This window comes from Camellia sinensis, chromosome 11 (assembly GCF_055761805.1).
Source record: "Camellia sinensis isolate YWXY chromosome 11, ASM5576180v1, whole genome shotgun sequence".
Classification (NCBI taxonomy): Eukaryota; Viridiplantae; Streptophyta; class Magnoliopsida; order Ericales; family Theaceae; genus Camellia; species Camellia sinensis.
In genome coordinates this window covers 30,028,785-30,050,388 of record NC_138971.1, presented here as the reverse complement: position 1 = coordinate 30,050,388, position 21,604 = coordinate 30,028,785, and positions in this window count along the sequence as shown.

Here is a 21,604-nt window from a genome sequence, read left to right as displayed (position 1 = left end):
CTCCAGCAAGTTGCTCTTTTATGGCCAATACCTCGTTGTCAAAGTCCACTGTAATTTCTGCCTCGACCATGGTTCTGCTCCCCATAGAAGGGCGGCCTCAATCGGATGAAGATGAAAATGAAATAATTACTTCGAGATGAGTCTCAAACAAAATGGTTTCTAAGGAAAAGGTGGTGAGTTTTCAGGGATGACAAGCTAAGAGACTGGGAGATTTGCCGGAAAACTGGTGATTGAACAGAGAATCTTGAAATGGGTATTGATCCCAAAAAACAGAAAAGGAAGATCTTTCAGGATGAAGAAGCAGAAGGGACAACTGGGTTCATGATTTTGGATCCAAAAGGAAAAATTGAAAGCACAATTGCAAAGCCAAAACTAAAGAGGAAACAAAAGGGAAGAGCTGTACGATCACCAAACCTTCTCATCAATGTAATTTAATTTCTCCGTTGACCGACATTGGAGTAATCAGTACAGCAATTGGTATCAATGTAATTATAAAGATCAATAATTTAATCTAATTTAAGTTCTCCAATTTACCGACTATTTGGTGTGGGTATCCATTTTTATTATTTTCGTAAATTTTTAAACTGTGTCATGTGTGGAAAATTTTAATATACATTTTTTAAAAAAGAGTATATTAAATGTATTTTTTGTTATGTTATATTTTTTTATTATGATCAATTTTTTTTTAATTATGACATTATTTTAAGGAAAAATTAGTAAAACATCCTATCCAACTTTGTGCAGTAGAAAATGTCCAAAATATGTTTTATATTTATTAAAGTCCCTCGATGAAATTTCTCTGTGATCATACTAGAGAAATTTTTAAATTTTTCTGTGAAATCAGAGAAATTTCTCTATGTCGGGATTGGAATTTCTCTGACTCAAGCGAAATTTCTCTAAATCAAATTTTCTCTGTGAAAATGTTAAGGAACCTTAACTATTATGAAAATATTGCATATCATTTATCTTATAAAATTTTAATATCAAGGATCTTAAAAACAATTCTCCATATTTTAATTATAACTTATGAGTTCTTTATTTATGCCTCATGTTGTGTTTAGTTATGATTTTTTTTTTCTTTTTTTAGTTATGACTCAGAAAATTTAAATTATGTTTTTTTTTTTTTTTTTTTATAAGGTGCATATGGTACACAGTGTTTCCCATCATGTACAGAAAGAGAACCAAGAAATTACAAAAAAATAAAAATAAAATAAAATATCTACCCATTTTTATTAAGTAAAATTGTCGAAAAAATATATATTTTGCTTATTTAAATTCACCGTAGATATATGGAAAATATCTAAAATACTTGTTTTTATTAAGTTTAATGAATAAAATATATTTTTCTAATAATTTTACTCAATAAAAATAGATAGATGGTATGCGGAGAGCAAATATTCAGGCAAGCCCGCACTCCTTTCTTCCAAGCTCCGCTTCTATCCGGTCACCTGCGAGCAAATAACGGTGAGCTACCCGGCGGTGTGTGGCCGGAAAAACCCTCCGACGATCAAGTTAGCGCACACCTCAGGATAGAGAGAGAGAGAGAGGAGTGTTTTAGTGTAAGAATTTCCTTACAAAGTGTTCCTGTCCCGCGTATGGGGGCGCAGACATGCTTATATACCCTTCTGCGCTCCAAATCTACTCCCACTGGTCTCTCGACACGTGGCTCTGTTATCCCATCTGTCAGCACAAATCTTGCTATACATCACCTAACCCAACTGCCAGCCCACTCTGCTGGGAGCACGACAGCCGGGCAACATTATCTCGGCTATCAATGGCCATACTGAACATGCCCAAGTGCAGTTGATGTCGTAGTTTCCTACTACCGGGCTTAATTCCAGCCGTGCTCAACTGTATTCCGGCGAAGTTGAGCTGGAGATTGGTAATGCCGGTCAACCAAAGACCTTCTCGGCCAAGCTCCAAGCACAAGCCTTCCTACCGGGTTAAGGTGCGTGCATTACAACCTCGCAACGCGTGAGCCGGGGAGCCTCATCTAGGCTGTTCCTTCACCTGTCCGGCCTTCGCGGAACCGAGATCAGATAACTCGGTTCCACGTGGGCTTTGCCATTACCGAGCAATATCACGGCCTGATCTTGGAGCCCAATACCTCGGCCCAAATCTGTCCGGCTAACGTCACGGCCCAATCTCAGATCATAAATCTCCCTCTCAGATGGTTTAAATTAAACATAAATAAATAAAATTAAGAAAAACTCAACAACAAAAAAAAATTGTTAAAAAGTTCAAATCTTAATTTATTTATTTTTTTAATTTTTCCAAAGGAGAAACTATTCCTATAAATTTGTTTATGGCACCAACCTCTACCATATGCCCCAGTTCAAAACAACCTCTACCGTATGCCTGACTTTGGAGTGCCTTTTTTTTTTTGGGGGGGAGGGGGGGTTGTAATCCACTGGGAGTGTTCGTACATTTTTTTTTATAGAAGCACTATTTGTGCAATTTTTTTATTTGGTATCTTATAATTTTTTATGCAATTTGTATAATATTCATTACGTTTCAAATTATTTGTCCAATTTAAAAATAATATAATCCCGTATTGATTTTTTTTTTAATTTTTTTCAAATTAAAAAAACTCTTTAATTATTTTAAATTTATGATAGAAAAAAAATTTTAACACAAAAATGTATTATTTTTAAATTTTCATTTTTCATGCTGGAGGTAGTAATTCACAACATATATTTTCGACATAATGAAGGCCTACAGTTGTAGAAATTATTCTATGAGTTAGGAAAACTACGTGGCTACGTGCCCATCTAATGAGATCATGTCATTTATCTAATATTTTTCTTGTTTTTAGCACTATGTAATTTTTAACCCCTGCTATTGTTTTTAGCACTATCTCATTTTCGCTTCCGATTCCAATTCCGATTCCAATTTCAATTTTGATTATGATTTTGTTGAGCTTTTTGTTTCGGAAGCTTTATTCGAGTTGATTTTGTAGAATTCTCTCCGATTCTGATTTCATTTTCATTTTGAGATCATGATTCTAATTTGAAGGATAACATTATTTGCAATTTTGATCGCTCGTTTCCAGTGGAGGTGTTTGTTGTTTTCGATTTCATTGTTAGAGATTTTTGTTTGGAAGGTATGTTTTTTGTAATTAATTCTCTGTGATTGAAGGTTTTTTTATTTGTATTGATGAAAAAAAAAAATTAGTGATTGAATTTGACAGAGATAAAAATTTAGTGTGCAGTATATTTATGATTTGCAAATTTCTCTAAATTAGATTTTGTGTTTTGGAGCAATGATTCAGTTGTAATTTAGTGTGTAACATGTTTATTATAACTCTCTTTTTTCAATTTCCTCTCAGCACTGGTGGCACTAGCTGCAACAGTATTACCAGTTGAATCCTCTTTTATTTTTATATTTTGGATAAATTACACTCATCTCCCTTGAAATTTAAAAAAATACAATTAGTCTCTATATTTTTGATATAATTACAGTTTTTATTTTTAGTATGGCTAAAGCTATTAAAACTAAAGCACATGACGGATAGACACTCAAATAAATAAAGATATATACATATATATTTATATGACTAATGAATTCCTAATGAAAAGTTATCTAATTATTATGTGAATTAAAATTTCAAGAGAAGTTGTATAATTACGTCAAAAGTACAAAAAGACTCACTGATAAGTGTAATTTATCCTTATTTTTTTAATACATTTAAAAAATAAATAAACTCAAACAAATGAACAATTAATAAGCACTTTAGTCATGGGATCAAAATCAAGACAATCATCTTTTATTTTGGGGTAAAAGAGAATGATCTTATTAAGCTCATTTGGCGTTGACGGTGTCATAGACATTAATATATATATATATATATATATATGCTGTAACAATTTTCTGTGTAAAATAAATAACTTGAAACAAATCAAACAAATAAAAATAAATTACTTATAGAATTTATTTTACTGAAATGAATAAGTACAAAAATAGATCAAGTCGAGTGTGTGACACTCTGTCCTTAAGAGATATTCGCCCCGCTTCGGTGCGTACGGATAAAAGGCGTCTATCTCCCAAGATACAATGATCTTCACAAATTGTAGTAGCACTCCAAACAATCTGCACGGCGAACAAAACCTGTGATCTATACTCTCCAAATTTTTTTCCTAAGAACTAACATGAAGAACAATGCACACAAAGAGCAAAATCAGGAAGAGAAGAATTGTCATGACCCGAACCCGCCCCCTTGGGTTAAGGACATAACCGGCCAGTAATCATAAGATTACCTACGGCCTCAGATCAAACCAAACGTATTTTAACAGAGTTAATGGGGGCCAAACGGAAGCAATTCAAAACTTTGTCCATAGAGCTGTGCTTACATGGCACATCATAACAAACCATACATATGCATGTTAATAACTCACAACAAAATATGTACTACATAAAGTTCTGTACATACAAGATCATATGAATCTAAGTCAACCCATCAAAACTATAAACAATGGATGCAAAGTCTTTGCCAACATGACATAATGTAAATACATAACGAAAGGGTGAAGACGAGTCTCGTGCGTGAGACACAAGGGCTAACTCTCCAAAAACCTTTGTTGTTCCACTCAGATTTCACTGGGACTGGGTTTGGACTTCTCTTGGCTCACGTACAACCATATGAATGAGCGTGAGCGAAAGCCCAGTGAATAATATCAAATACAAAAGTTATACAAATGATATTTAGAACAACATGCTTCAAACGGCCTTGGGCCCAATTCATATTTCTATTTAACAAGTATACACAATTTAGGTCAAGTGACTGCGGTTCCGAACAAACTGGCCTTTGACCCATTTAAACTTTCATTTGTGTCAAAACGGCCTTTGGCCCATTCAGATGACAAACTGGCCTTTGGACCATTCATTCGTTCATGTCAAAACGGCCTTTGCCCATTCATTCATGTCAAAACGGCCTCCGGCCCACTCATTCGTGTCGAAACGGCCTCCGGCCCACTCATTCGTGTCAAAATGGCCTTCGGCCCATTCATTCATGTCAAAACGACCTCTAGCCCACTCATTTGGTATAGCAAACATTGTCCACCAATCGAATCAATGAACTTATAAAACTTACATAGAAGTAAGCAATTGGACAACAACATATTTCAAATATCTTTGTTAAGATATTACTCACAGTGATCGGTTGGTTGGTTTGCCCTGGAGCTCGACCCTACACATTCCATGAACACAAAAGGGTCACAAACAATTCAATCCGTTCTGAATTCACATTTTCCTCTTTAGGCTTCATTCTTATCTCTTTAACTCAATTACAATGCTCAATGCATGCCTAAGAGTACTTAGAAGTGAAAGGGAACAGAAAATGAAACACATAATGCATAAACAAAATTTCAGAAAACAGGGTCCCCGCTCGAGCGTGGACTTCCCCGCTCGAGCGGACCCATATGGCCTGCAAAAGTACTGGTTATGTCGAATTTACGCTCGATCGTGAACTCTGGCGCTCGAGCGGAAGGCCTCTCTACATGGCTCCCCGCTCAAGCGTGAACTTCCCCGCTCAAGCGGACGCCATGTCTGCAAAAAGTACTGGGAACACGAATTTCACGCTCGAGCGGCAGTTTCCCCACTCGAGAGGACATCAAAATTCTGGAAAACCCAGAATTGTTCTTGGGCTTCAGTTTCGATGTTCAAGGGTTTCAATTCATAATTTCAGTTCCAAAAACATAAAAACACATTATATTACACGAGAGTGTGAAGATATTACATCAAATTGTTCAAAGCCATCATCTAATTCTCAAACAACTCTCATTTCCTTAGCATGAACAAAACCCATATATTTCAAACTTCACATAGGCTCAATTTCTTCAAAAATCAAACATGCATGTAGGTTGGCTTCTAATTTGAGTTCAAATGGTACAAATAAGTTTCATGATCATGGAACTTATGAAAACCATGCATGCATGTAAGATTTGGTGCCCAATTCCTCCTGTTCAACATGGCTCATGCATGAATATGCAAAATTATAGCAATCATGCACATGCATGCTCATATAAGCTCCCACTTCAACAAATTCGACTCAAATTAAGCTCTTGATCACAAATGAACCTTGAACCTACAAAATTACAAATTCAACTTATGAATTCAAGATCAATTACCTACCTAGAGGCTCAATTTCTCCAATCAATAGCAATTTCTTGAGTATGGCTTCAAAGTATCGCGCTTCAAGACCAAAACTTTGATTCTCTCCCCTCTCTCTCTCTCTCTAATTTCGGGTCTCTCCTCCTCTAGAGAGTTAAATCAGCCAAGAGTCAAATAAAAGAGGGAATTGCACATATAATGGTCCCATATAAGCCCACTAAGCCTCATTAATTTAATATTACATATTTGAGCACTTAGCACTAATTTAATCCAGTTAATTTGATTCGAATCAATTTTCAATTAAATTTCACCGTAGGCTCTAAAAATTATGCCAATCACAATGGCACAACCGATTTTGGTTTCGGTGGCTGATAGGGCCTTCAATTTAATTCCCAAAGCAGACAATCAAACAGATATTCCTACGGTGAACAGATAGAAATTCAAAACATAATGGCACACAAAATCATATTAAACACATAATCATACTCATATTAAGGATCAATTAACATATTATGGAATAGGGATATCACAAGAATTTCTCTGCATACTAGAAATGCTGAAAAGGTCTGCTTTTATAGGCAGATTGGTGACCATTCAGATCTGTTCGAACAGGTATGAAAATTGAAATGAATAGATCTGGTTTTGAAATGAATAGGTACAGTTTCAAAATTGAATAGATAACTGCTGGTAGTTTCATATTTGTTCATAACTGCTGGGCAGTTTTATAACTGTTAAAAATAATTTGACCCTGCTGGACTTGGATTAAACAAGGGCACTGTTTGGACTGTTTAGATAGAAAAAATTTGGCGCAAATTTCAAATAATTTTCCCACAAGAATTTGAAAAAATTCAAATAAATTTTGTTCAAAAATTAATATTAAGACCAACCCAACCCACGCATGTGCCCTACACGAGTCGGCCTGGCAGGTTGGTTGGATAGCGGTGGCAGCGCACGCGCACGTGTGTAGTGGTTTAGGCTAAGGCCCACTTTGCCCATAACTCTTCCTTTCTACAAACTTGAGGTGCCCTTGGCGCCCAACCCAAATGTTACCACCTAGAACTTATATACATACATAAGTTCTCTAAAGTTTTCAATGTGAGACTACATTTACAAAGAAACCCACATTTTATTCTTTAATAGTCCATTCCACAAACCCGAAAATGACATCAACTTCTCATTCACTCATAAATGGTTTTGACGAACCATCTTTACCATGTGACTTGCCATACGGCAAGGAACACATCACTTCTTTGGACTCACCCCAAAAGACGTGTAAGACCCACTCAAATTTGGGCTTAAAGTTTGCCCAAAATAAGCCTATAAAAAACCATAATTCCAACAATCCCCCACATGAATGAAATTTGACGGAGAGAAAATGCAACAACATAATCTAATTACAGAGAGTACAGAAATTGAAAATATTCTGCAAAGGATAGGTAGCTTTTGGCTTTGAACCTTCCCTTGGGAGACACTATCGGATTTACTAGCTAACCAGTGAACATGATGTCTTGAAGTGTTCAGTCATTTGTGTAAACCAAGACAATAGAATTCACATGGTATATTACCAAACACAGTTTAATTCTCACTATTGTGTTCATTTTAGCCCTGAACAACTTGGTCTTTCATGAGTGCTCTAGAGAATTACTGTCCTTCACAAATTTCATAGAACCGGCCCAGTTCACACTCATATAAGTGATTCTTATAAAGAGTATCCTACCATGCTCCACTAGGTATTCCTAGATATAAGATTCATGAAAAGTAGTACTTAATCTAAAATGTTGTTGACATCACTATTTCATCATAGAAATGGATAGGAGTTTGACTCCCCAGTGATGCTTATGAGTCATACACAACTCGGTTGTCCTTTTGAACCTAGATCTTGGGATCTCTAGTCAGTTAGGTTGGGTTGCTGTTGTGGTAACTCTTATTCAATAAGCTTAAGTCCCATTCCCCTTGATGAATTCTCAACTAACTCTCTTGCTAACCCTTTGGTTAGTGGATCCGCTATGTTGTCGTTAGACTTCACATATTCAATGGAAATAATTTCATTAGAGTAGTTGTTTCACAGTGTTATGTCAACGATGAATGTGTCGTAACTTACCGCTATACTATGACTCTGTGCTCTACTAATTGTTGATTAACTATCACAATGTATGCATATAGCAGGCACCGATTTTTGCCACATTAGAATATTTTCAAGGAAGTGGCGAAGCCATTCTACTTCTTCCCCAGCTTTATCTAAAGCTACAAATTTTGATTCCATAGTAGACCTAGCAATGCAAGTCTATTTGGAAGATTTCCAAGATACAGCCACCCCACCAAGAGTAAAGACATACCCACCGCTGGATTTTGAGTCTCTAGTACCCGATATCCAATTTGCATCACAGTATCCTTCAAGTACTGCTGAATATCTAGTATAATTTAGCCTAATGTTTTGAGTAAATCGGAGATATCATAGAAGCCTTATAATTGTTTTCCAGTGTTCTACTCCTAGATTACTTGTATGTATCTACTTAATTTACTTACTACATAAGCTATATCCGAGCGAGTGCAGTTCATCAGGTACATTAAGTTTCCAATAATTTGGGCATACTCTAATTGAGAAATACTTTATTGTACATTCTTAGAAAGAAACAAAGTAACATCCACATGTGTTCTAGCAAGATGGTCATCATCTTTGCTGAATTTGTCAAGTATTTTCTCAATGTAATGTGATTGTGACAAAGCATATCCTTTTGATGTTTTGGTAATTTTCATATCAAGTATTACATCAGCAATCCCCATGTCTTTCATGTCAAAATGTTTATTCAACATTTTCTTAATAGTTTTAATCATGTCATTATTGCTACCTATGATGAGCATATCATCCACATAAAAATATGTTATTACATAACCTTTGTCTGTGTTTTTATTATAAATACATTTATCATATTCATTTCGAAATGTTCCGACTTATAAATCAAAAACCAATATGCACTACTATTCATGGCAAAACCAATGAATATGCAATCAACAGTTTTAGAACTTATCTTAGTCTTTTTAGGACTAGGAATAGCCACTTTAGCCAAATACCCCCACACTTTTAAGTATTTGTAGGATGGTACTCTCTCATGTCACATTTCATAAGGTGTTTGATTCACTTTCTTTCAGGGTACTTTATTGAGTATATAATTAGCAGAAAGTATTGCTTCCCTCCACAAGTTTTGAGGTAATCCAGAACTTATTAACATGGCATTCATCATTTCTTTTAAAGTCCTATTTTTCCTTTCAGCAATTCCATTTCGCTGAGGTGAGTAAGAAGCGGTGGTTTGATGAATTATTCCATGTTCTTTACAAAATTCACCAAAAGGTGATTCATATTCACAACCTCTATCACTTCTTAGTTTTTTTTTAAAATTTTTACCAAGTTGATTTTCAAATTCATTCTTATATTGAATGAAAGTTTCCAAAGGTTCATCCTTGGTTCGAATTAAATAAGCATAACTATATCTAGTATAGTCATCTATGAAAGTGATAAAATATTTTTTCCCACCTCTAGTTTGAATTGATTTAAAATCACAAATGTCACTATGAATTAATTCAAGTGGCTCTGTACATCGTTCAATTGAATGAAAAGGAGTTTTCGTTAATTTTGCCTCATTACAAATTTCACATTTATGATTTAAATCAATGTCAAATTTAGGTAAACATTCCATATTAATTAATCTACCCAAAGATCCATAATTAACATGTTCTAGTCTACCATGCCACAAATTTGAAGTCCCAAGCAAGTAAGAAGAAGATGTATTTTTATTAATAACAGAGGGTATAGCAGTAATTACATTCATTTTGAAAAAGCCATCAGACATGTAACCATTCCTACATACATCCTGTTTTTGGTAAGTACAAATTTGTCACTTTCAAAAACTAGTCTAAACCCATTTTTACTCAACAAAGATCCGGAGACTAGATTCTTGTAAATGTCCAGTACATGCAGCACATTGTTGTGAGTGAGTTCATTTCCAGATGTCATCTTTAGAATAATCTTTCCTTGTCCTTCAACTTTAGAAGTTGAGGAGTTGCCCATGAAAAGTTGTTCACCATTGTCCACTACAGAGTAAGATGTGAACATCTTTTTATCGGCATAGATGTGGCAAGTAGCACCAGTGTCCACCCAGTATTCTTTAGGATTTTCGACAAGGTTTGTCTCGGAAACAACTGCAAAAAGATTTATGTTATCTACACCATTAGAAATTTTGTCCACTTCGGTCATATTGGCTTGAGCAGACTTCTTGCTTGATCTTCCTTTGCCTTTGCACTTACTACGGCAATCTTTGGCCCGATGTCCCTCTTTGTCATAAATGTAACATTTTCCATTAAACTTGTACTTCTTAGTTTCCCCTCCTTTAGAGCCTTGTGAGGAACTTTCTCCAGAATACTTCAGTTTTTTTACTTTTGGAGCATGTTCCACCACATTTGCTTTAGATGCTATTGGATGTTTACCAGCCCACTTTTTAGAATTGTGGTTGTTCTCATCAATCCTCAAATGCACAATCAATTCCTCTAAAGTCATTTCTTTGCGCTTATGTTTGAGGTAGTTCTTGAATTCCTTCCAGCCTTGTGGTAATTTTTCAATTAAGGCAGCAATTTGGAAGGATTCACTGAGAGACATGCCTTCTGCATGAATGTCATGCAATATAAGTTAGAGATTTTGAACTTGGCTAATCACAGTTTTAGAATCAACCATCACAAAGTTCGAAAATTCGCCTACTATGAATTTCTTCGAGCCAGCATCTTCCATTTTGTATTTTTTCTCCAAAGACTCCCAAGGTTCCTTTGCCGTCTTGATAGGACTATAGATGTTGTACAATATGTTGTCAAGTCCATTCAAGATGTAATTCTGACAAAGGAAATCAGCATCTTTCCAAGCATCGACCGCAACAACCAATTGCCGGTCGGTTTCATCCTCTTTCGAAGTATGAGCATTCTCACGGAGAAAACGAGCCAGGTTGAGAGTAGTAAGATAAAACAGCATTTTCTGCTGCCATCTTTTAAAATCAGTTCCTAAAAACTTCTCTGACTTTTCACCGTGATTGCGCAATTGCAGCCACCATACCAGTACTTGTTTGAGCATTAGTTTCAGTAGCTATGAATTCTAAATTATAAAACAAAATTAGAATTAGAATTTGTGTACTACACAGAAAATTAAACCATAAACACATAATTTAATTCTTTAAAAATAAAAGAAACAAAACTATAACTTTTATTTCCAATTAATTTGAAAATAAAAAAAAATTTTAAACAAATTAATTCCACACAGAAAAATATTTCTGTAACACTTCAAAAATTATTTCTGAAAACCAAAATTAATTTCTGACCAACTTCACTAATAAATATTTTGCAATTGCTAATGACTACCAGTATATTACTACTATTTTTATTTTCCAACCAGAATATTTTTTTGTAAAACCATAGAAAATAATTTCTGCAAAAAGAAGAAAATAAAAAAGAGAAATAAACGAAAAATTCTATACAAATAGAATAATTCGATTTTGTCTTAAGATTGTTGGAACAATCTTTTGTGTAAAATAAATAACTTGGAACAAATCAAACAAATAAAAATAAATTACGTACAGAATTTAATTTACCGAAATGAATAAGTATAAAAATAGATCAAGTTGAGTGTGTGACACTCTGTCCTTATGACAGATTCGTTCCTGTAGACACCCAATTTTTGACCGCCCTTAAGACTGGGGCATCACTGATTGCTTACTTGGTGATAAAAGTTGTACAGTGCAAAGGTTCGATTTCTTTGGCAAAGAGAGCATCAAATCCCAACCTCACGCCCCATTTTTAGGCCAAAACTATTTTGACCAATGATTTTTAAACCTTAAAACCCTCTCTTTCAAAATATTTTTGAAAAAGTTCCTACGATGTTCCGAGGCTCGCATTTTGTTAAGTGTTGCGCTTTTCGATAAACCGGGCAAGGACAAAGTGGAAATGCATGAAAGAGAGGTGAACTTTCTGAAAAATCTTCAAAAACACCTTATTTAGAGGTTTGGAGTTGAAGAAAATTGGAGGAGAGGGAAGAAACCTAGTTGGGGAAGAAGTTAGGCATGAATCGTTAAGAGAGAGTCGAGCAGCCCTCGCTAAATTAGGCCTATCCATTTTTACACTTGGATTTCAGCTATGAGGCCACCACCGTTGGAAAGTGGACTTCCGAGACTTCATTTTACATTCAAGAATCTCCTAAAGCCGAGTCCGGATGAGAGTGCTATGGCTGGTTGAAGTTGGGTATCAATCTAGTTAGGACTGAAACTCAACAGTCTTCACTAAAAGAGGCATATCTTTTTGTAAACTTGGAATTTTTATGTGAGGCTTCCACCATTGGAAAGAATACTTCTAGGGCTTCAATTTAGGCTCAATAATGACCTACAAAGGAGTCCAGATGAAGGCAATATGCCTGTTTGAAGTTGGGGCCAGAAGCCAGTTTTTGCTTTCCAGCCACTAGTGAAGCTTGTCGGCCATGTGTCAGCCACAAATGGAGTTTGCCGGCCATATGTCGGCCAATAGTGACCCTTGTCGGCCACCAGTGGTGGCTAGTCATCCACAAGTGTCCAGAAAGCTCAGATTTTGCAGATATTTTCCTCCAGTTGTATCACACTGCTCCAACTGTCTCTAATTTAGATATTTTCAACCAAGGCTCTTGTATTTCTATATATAGAGGCCATTCTCTATTGTTTTCAAGGTTGGAAAGTTTAGGAGCCTCTCTCTCTAAAATCCTCTCTCTCTACAATTCTCTCTCTCTAGATTTCTCTCTCACTTGCCCTTTTGTGCATACAAGTAGAGATACACTTCTCCTTTGCCTAGACATCCTTGATCAAAGTTGTTTATCTTTGGACTGAGATTCCTTGGGACCTTCTTTGAGCTTTAGAAGGTGATTTTAGCTTGATTTGGTGCCTCATTTGTGCCTAAAGTGTGTTTGGCTTCAAGAGGTATAACCTTTGCCCTTTAAGCTTGTTTTGCATACTTTTTTTTGACATCTTTTTGTACTATTTTTGGGGTGGTTTTGAACTGAAAAAACCTCTATTTTTGTGGGTTAAAAGTGTTGGTTTAAGGCCATTTCAAGTTAGGGGGTGGTTCACCCTTCTCACTCATTTGTTATTAAAGCTTTTGTGCTATCTTTCCTCACCTTCAAATCAAACTTTTTGGGCCTTTAAACCACTGAATCTTAGAGGATTTTCAGTGGTAAAAACCATGTTTTGAAGTCCAAAATTTGAGGGGGTAGCCTCCCCTCCTTGTGCCTTGTTTGCAAGCATGATTTTCTAGCATTTTGTACCTTAATCTCAGCATGTTTTTGCTACTGTTTTGACTGGTTTTAACTCTGTTTTGAGCTGGTTTGGTCCGTTCAGTCTTGTATCGTGTGGTTGTAGTGCAATCTCCTTCACTAGCTTAATGTTTTAGGCTTTTAAACATGAATTGCATGAGTTGCTTGCATGTTTTAGTGTCATTTTGCACTCCATTTTAGCACTGAAATCTTTACAATCTCCCTCTATTCTTCACTCTTTCATTTATTTTGAAAGGAGCTTTGAACCCCTTATTAGCTTGAGTGTGGAATGGAGATCCACATGCCTAATGGTTTAATTCCTTCGAGAGTTCATTACCAATAGCATGAGGGCTCTTTCATGCTCAAGGTCCTTTTGGTTTAAGCCCTCTTTCCATTAAAGGACATTTACTTTTGGACTAATCAATTAAAGAATGAATTAGTAATCTAAAATGAGCAAGTAAAAGAGGCAAGAAAAAACATCTTTCATGTTGTGTTGCATGTGTTCAGATCGAACGTTAGTTCGAACACGAGGAAAATGGGACATTTTATACTCAAAGTGATGAAACGTGCCACTTTCCTTGGTCACCGTCACCCTTGATCATGCATGATAGGGTGGTGGTTTTATTGAGTCTTGTTTTGCACTCATTGAACTTGTACAAGCTTGGTTCTTTGGCCATCATGCATGAAAATTGCTTGGTTGGTTTGAGAGCCAAGAGTTACACTCCTTTGAGCTTGTATGATGATAAGGAGGGTAGCAGTACATACACTCCTTGAGAATACACTGCTTTGCCTCTATTTTCTCTTTGTTGCAGCAAAAAAAGGAAGTTCAGGGAAGGGGTGGCCGACCGGCCACCTGTATCAGCCAATAGCCACCATTGGTAGCTGACCGGCCATAAATGAAATTTTGCACAAGTGTGTTCTTGAGTTAGAGTAGAGGTGCTCTGGAAGTTGGCAGCGTTGTTGGTGTTCAAGCAAGTGCAAACAGAGGCTGCAAAGGCAAGGCGGTGACATTTTTCGGGAGAAGAATTTGAGCATGCATGTGTCCCTCGCCCTCGAGGCCATTTAATTGCTTTAGTTAGCTTAGAATAGCTAGTTCATACAAGTGTTGTAATTATTTAATTAGCTTAGATAGTTAATTACTTTAATTTCTTTAATTAGCTTAGCATAACTAGTTATTCAATTTTGGTTTGTAATAATTAGTTAACTAGAATAGTTAATTAATTTCGTGTTGTAATAGTTAGCTTAATTACCGTAACTAGTTAGCTTATTTATTCGGACCCTCCTTCGCGAGGGCGTAATGTTGTAATAAGTGTGCGTGCGTGTGTGCATGTCTTCCAACCCCACGTCTTTCTCCCTTTTATTTACCCACTTTTGATGGTTAGATAGGGACATTTTCAATTAGCATACCTTATGCTTGCATCCATTTATTTGTCTTGCATGCACCGAGGCTCGGCGCATCATTCAAACTGCATCGTCATTTTAATATTTTCTTTGAATACGTGTTTATCGCATGTTGTTCAAATTGATTCATATGCCATATTAGTAGTCGAGCCTATTAATTTCATATTGCATGTGTTGCATTCGGCATCTTGTATAGTTAAGATCATGCATCTTTCTAACTAGTTTTTTGTTTTGGCTTAGAGTACTCTGTAAGTTTTACGCTTTAGCATACTTGCATGAATGTGATTGCCATATTGCCATGTTTCGCATGCTTGCCATGAGGCTATGTGCTTAAATGCTTAACTGCATGAATGCCTGTGGATGAAGGCTTGTTGCTTGAATTGGAACGATTCAATGAATGTATGTTTTAAGCCCACTTTGCAAAGTGACAAATCATGTTTTAAGCCCACTTGAGGTGGCAAATCCGTATTTCTAAGCCCACTTGAGGGTGACAAATTCAAACTATTTTCGAAAACAAACACGAGTTGAATTGTTCCAATTATTGCGGTTTAATTTATACTTGCATGTTTGCGTCACATAGTAAAGTTAGTTTAATAACAGAAATAAGAACACATAATGTTTATAAAAGAACATATCATGATTAATAGAGGCCAATCTTTGATCGGGCGAGTGGGGGTGCTCATTTCAGGACCTTCCCCTCTCGTACCTAAGTTCCTGAGTCGAGGCAACTTTGGTGATGACGGACACGTGGCCTTTGGCACGAGTCAGGGCTTCCTAAATTTCTTCAAAATAAAATATTTAGGTGGCGCCTCTGTAATCTGGCAAAGCAGTCCAATTTTGGCATTATTTAATTTAAAATTTGATTTTCCAAAATGATTTGTCGGATTAGACTCTTTGGTGTTTATCAGTTTCACATTGCACTTGTGAGACTAGAATCAGAACCACAGGTAGAGTCCGAACTGTGAGGCCTTTTTTCCAAACCCTTTCTGAAAAGGCAAGGGCGTGAGAAAAAGGCGAGCCCACAGCCCCGCTTCGGTGCTTATGGATAAAAGGCGTCTATCTCCCAGGATACAATGATCTTCACATATTGTAGTAGCACTCCAAACAATCTGCATGGCGAACAAAACCTATGTTCTACACTCTTTGAATTTTTTCCTAAGACTAGTATGAAGAACAATGCACACAAAGAGCAAAATCAGAAAGAGGAGAATTTTTCTTCATGTTAGAAATGTTGGAAAAAGTTTGCTTTTATAGACAGATTGGTGACCATTCAGATATGTCCGAACAGGTATGAAAATTGAAATGAACAGATCTGGTTTTTGAAATGAACAGGTGCAGTTTCAAAATTGTTCAAATAACTGCTGGCAGTTTCATATCTGTTTATAACTGCTGGGCAGTTTTATAACTGTTAAAAACAGTTTGAACTTACTAGAATTGGACTGAACAAGGGCACAGTTTGGACTGTTTGGATAGAAAAAATTTAGCGCAAATTTCAAATAATTTTCCTACAAGAATTTGAAAAAATTTAAATAAATTTTGTTCAAAAATTAATATTAGGACCGACTCGACCCAAAACCGTGCACGGCACAGCTGGTCGGCGGTGGCACACGCATGTGGTGGTTTGGGCTAAGGCCCACTTTGTCCATAACTCCTCCCTTCTACAAACTTAGGGTGCCCCTTGGGGCCTAACCCATGTGTTGCCATCTAAAACTTATATACACATATACGCTCTCTTAAGTTTTCAATGTGGGACTACATTTACAAAGAAACTTACATTTTATTCTTTAATAGTCCATTCCACAAACCCGAAAACAACGTCAACTTCTCATTCACTTATAGATGGACTCATAAATGGTTTTGACGAACCGTCTTCACTTTGTAACTTGCCATACGGCAAGGAACACATCACCTTGGACCCATCCCAAAAGACGTGTGGGACCCACTCAAATTTGGGCTCAAAGTTGACCCAAAATAAGCCTATAACAAACCATAATTCCAACAATATATATATATATATTAAGATCAATTTAATTTAAATTCTCGTATCAATGTTTGTTATTTTCCTAATTTTAAACTGTGTCCTGTAATTTAGTAATAAAAAGATGAAAATTAAAATATTAATTTGCTCATAGGGCCAACCTATGCAACATACTTGACATTTGAGTAAACCTGGGCCATAATAGAGTTTGTTTCCAAATGTTATTTATATATTTTCTTATATTTAGTTGTAATTTTAAAATTAATGTGCTAGTGGTTGTATCGATGGAGGTGGTGTGGTCGTAGTAGCATAGTAACATTGGTATGATTTTTGCCGAAAAGAACGGAAAATGCTTTTCGTCTTTTAGAAGGAAAAATTGTTTGCCATGTAAGTTAGTTAAACTGAAACGTTTTTCAATTGCAAAATAAATATGACCTTTTATGAAGTCTTTGAATTTAAGCTCTAAAAAGAAGTGTATGTATATATACTGCTCTTTATCTTTTATTATTTGTATAGTTTATTTTGTAGCTAAGTAAAATATAAATATAAATTAATATTTTATAAATGGGCGATCCGAGTTGAATTGGTCTAAAATTCTTTATCCCAAACCCAGTCCAGAAATTAAATGAGCTAGAAATTTTAGTCTAGCTTGACCCTATGAACTAAATATTTTTTTCAAATCTTAAAAATATCGGGCTGGGCTGGAGGGGTTGAGTGGGACCATTAGGCCATGACCACCCTTACGTTTATAACGACCTTTTTTTTTTTAATGAAAAGATCACATTATTCTGTATAAAAATTATGTATAATTTTTTGTATAAACAAACACTCACTAAAAATTATATTACAACCTCTGCTCCTATTGAAATTTTGACTCTAAACATGTCATGAAATAATACTCCAACAATTTCTTCACAAACAGTTGAATAACAAAAAGCACTCACAAACAGTTATATTACATTCAAGCACACTTAACTAACAATTTCTAGCACAATAGTGCACAATCAAACTCTCAATCTCTTTGCCCAATTTCTAGTACATTTTCTCTAATAGCACTTCTGAAAACACCATTTTTGTTTGATTCAGAACAAGAGAGGGAAGCCATGTTGGAAAATAATAGTTTTTCGGTGACTTTAATGTGAAATTAAAGTGGCTTTTAATCCTCAATTGAGGTGGATTAAAGTGGATTTAGATTCTTTGTAATGAAGTCTTTACACCACAAAAAGAATGACCAAAAACCATTAAGATTTGAATAAGAAACTGACTCATTAAGTTGGCCTCATGAAAGAAGTGTTGGGAAAGGTGTAAAACCTTCTATCCTATATTGATTGTAGAGGAGAGCATTGATGGGCATTTATACCCCATTTTTTGCCAAAGGGTGTGAGCCATTTGGGGGATCCAAATTTCCCGAATGAGGGGAGTTATATATGGATGCTTCAAGGATGAGCTTGGGCCAATACTATGGACCAAGTTGGTTATGAAAAAAAATGGCACGCGCGCACGCACCTTGGTCGAACCGGGCCAGGTCCATGATCCATAGATCTTGGGCTTATGCTTTGGGGGTTGGGCTTGGCCCACCTATCTTAATTTTTTTGGGCTAAGCCAAATATGTGGGCTGCAGAATTATACACATTACACATGTGTATAATAGCTAATAACTCCTCTACTCATGATTGATTTTAATCCATTAGTTTTGCAGGTTAATACAAAATTAAAACCTACATTTGTTGTAGGGGAGCCTCTTCCTCTCTCCCTCCATGTGTATAAAAGGAGGCCCTCTCCTTCATCTTTCTACACCAGAAACTTTACTCTATTTTTGTATTTCAAAATTTTCCTCTAGTTTTATATTGTTCCTAGTAAGAGAGTACTACTTCAGTTTTGTTTGCTGAAGCTACACAGTAGGTGCTTTTTTTTTTTGGGTGAATAAATTTTTTTTTTTTGGGTGAATACACAGTAGGTGCTTTACTGTAGCTAGTCTAACTGTTTTATCCTGGGAGACAAACGTCGAAGAACCTTCAGCACCCAATCAGTGAGGCGGTGAATCTATTTTAAGGACACTGTCTAGTGCATGTTAACTCCAACCCACATGGAGGAGTAGTTGGAGGTTGGCTCTAAGTCAAGAAGTAGGAGGGAAGATGGCAGGTGGCAGCTAACCTAATAACTCTACTTCTTGACTTTATTTTCCCTCGTTTGTGTAAAAATTGAGGTGAGGACGAAGGCAACAATAACAATAACATCGACAGACAAGGTAACACAGAGAGTGTGTGAGTGTGTAAGAGAGTGAATTCTATAGGGGGTTGTGATGTATGAGTTGTAATCTCCCTCTAGGATAATTCTATAGTGAGAAATATCTCTCCGTAGACATAGGCTATTGCCAACCACGTAAATCTCTTATGTCTCCTTTCTGTGTGTGTGATTGATTTCTAAGTGTGCCTAATCCTAACAAGTGATATCAGAGCCTTGTTGGTCGATTTTTTCAGAAAAACAGCGTGTGTTTTCGAAACTGCCAGAAATCAAGTTGCTCAAAATTCCCTTTTGAGCATATCGAGAGGAAACTCTCGACGAGAGGAGTCCAAACCCAGAAAGAAGAGGTCAAATGGAGGTCGGGGTGGCCTACACGAGCCGGTCAAAGTTTTGCGCATAAAGTTAACTTTGAATCAGAAACCCATACGCGGCCAGAGGTTAAAGATGACCATTTTGTTGCCAATCAAAATACTTTAAATATTTGTTTGGGGAAATAATATCACAAGGGTGAGTGTGGCTCGATTGTTAAATTGGGTAGAGCTGACGTCAGTGCCAGGTCATCAGACAGCCATCGCCACATCAGACGCCACCGGTCAGACACATCACCGACACACATCACAACGTCAGCGCTAACTCACTGCCAAGTCATCAGTGAGTCAACGCCACGACGGAGAAGTTATCAGGTGCTATGCAGCTAAGGTACAATCGCAGATCTGAATCGTCAAACTTATTTTGGATAGATTTGAGCCATTTGAAGTATGATTTTGGCGATCCAATAGTGTTTTCCAATTATTTGCAGTATTTCGGAGAGATTGGTACGGTCAAATTTTTGAATTAGAGTTTTGTAAAAAGTAAGAAGATGATGGAGGAATCCATATCAACTTCAGGATCGATGATAAAGCTGAATGCTTCCAATTATGGAATCTGGAAGTCACGGATGGAAGACGTCCTATACTGTAGAAACCTGTTTGACCCTATTTCTCTAAAAAAGGTTAAACCAAAAGTAGAGAAGGATGAAGACTGGATAAAGATGAACCGGAAGACTATCGGTCAGATCAGACAATGGATAGACCACAGTGTGTTCCACCATGTTGCCTAGGAGACAGATGCATGTGTCCTCTGGATAATGTTAGAAGGAATGTACCAGTCAAAGACCGCCTGAAACAAAGCCTTGGTAATGAGAAGGTTTGTAAATCTGAAGTTGAAGAATGGTGTGTCTGTCGCCGAGCACACCAGTGAATTCAAGAATCTAGTGAATCAGCTTGCAATCGTCAAGATGCCCTTGGACGATGAAATGCAAGCTGTACTACTGCTCAGTTCTGTACTGAATAGCTGGGAGACGTTGGTGGTTTCTCTCCGCAACTCCGCACCAAAGGGGAAGCTGACCATGAGCATGGTCACAGACGCCATGTACAATGAAGAAACAAAGAGGAAAAACATGGGAGGTAATTAGTCCCATTCTCATGTCACAGAAGATAAATGTAGAGACAGAGGTAGAAGAAGAGGTAGAGGAAGAAACAAGAGTAGAAGGAGATGGAACAACAGGAGCAAATCCAGAGACAGTAAAAGTCAAGGTAACTCCAGCTTCGCTTGCTTTCACTGTGGCCAGGAGGGTCACATAAAGAGGAACTGCCCAAGCCGGAAAGATAAAGGCTAAAGTTGTAAGTCAAAAGGAGAAGAGAACACAACAGCCAAAATAACTAATGAAATACTTTTTGCAGTTGGTGAAAAGGAGGATTGCCTTTACGTAGTTGACCACAGCTGTACCGAATAGGTGGTAGACATAGTTGCATCCTATCACGCCACTTCCCACAGAGAACTCTTCAACTTGTACAACGTTGGAGATTTTGGCACTGTTCGAATGGGGAATTCTAGCTATTTGAAGATTGTGGGCATTGGAGACATTAGTATTCAGACTAATGTCGGACACAAGCTGGTTCTCAAAGATGTGAGGAATGTTTTAGATATGCGCCTCAATCTTATCTCTAGAAGCGCCCTAGACCGACAGGGCCATACAAGTACATTCGGAAATGGCCGTTGGAAGCTGATAGGAGGAGCTTTGATAGTCTCCAGAGGAGAGATGTCTTCAACACTGTACAAGACTCAAACAAAGATCTGTCTGGGAAGTCTTAACGCAGCAGAAGACAAGGAGTCACCAGACTTATGGCACAAAAGACTGGCTCACATGAGTGAGAAGGGATTGCATCTGTTGGCAAAGCAATCCAGGATACCCTTATCCAAAGGGAGTGCCCTGAAGCCATGTGATCATTGCCTTTATGGCAAGCAATATCGAGTATCATTCAGTTCAATGAGCAAAAGGAAAACAGAAGTGCTCAGTATGGTATACTCAGATGTTTGTGGCCCAATTGAAGTGGAGTCACTTGGCGGTCGCAAGTATTTTCTAACTTTCATTAATGATGCATCAATGAAGTTGTGGATGTATTTCCTAAAGATGAAGGATGAGGTATTCCAGCACTTTCAGGAGTTCCATGCAATGGTGAAAAGACAGACCGGGAGGAAGTTGAAGTGTCTTCACACAGACAATGGTGTCGAGCACACTTCCAATG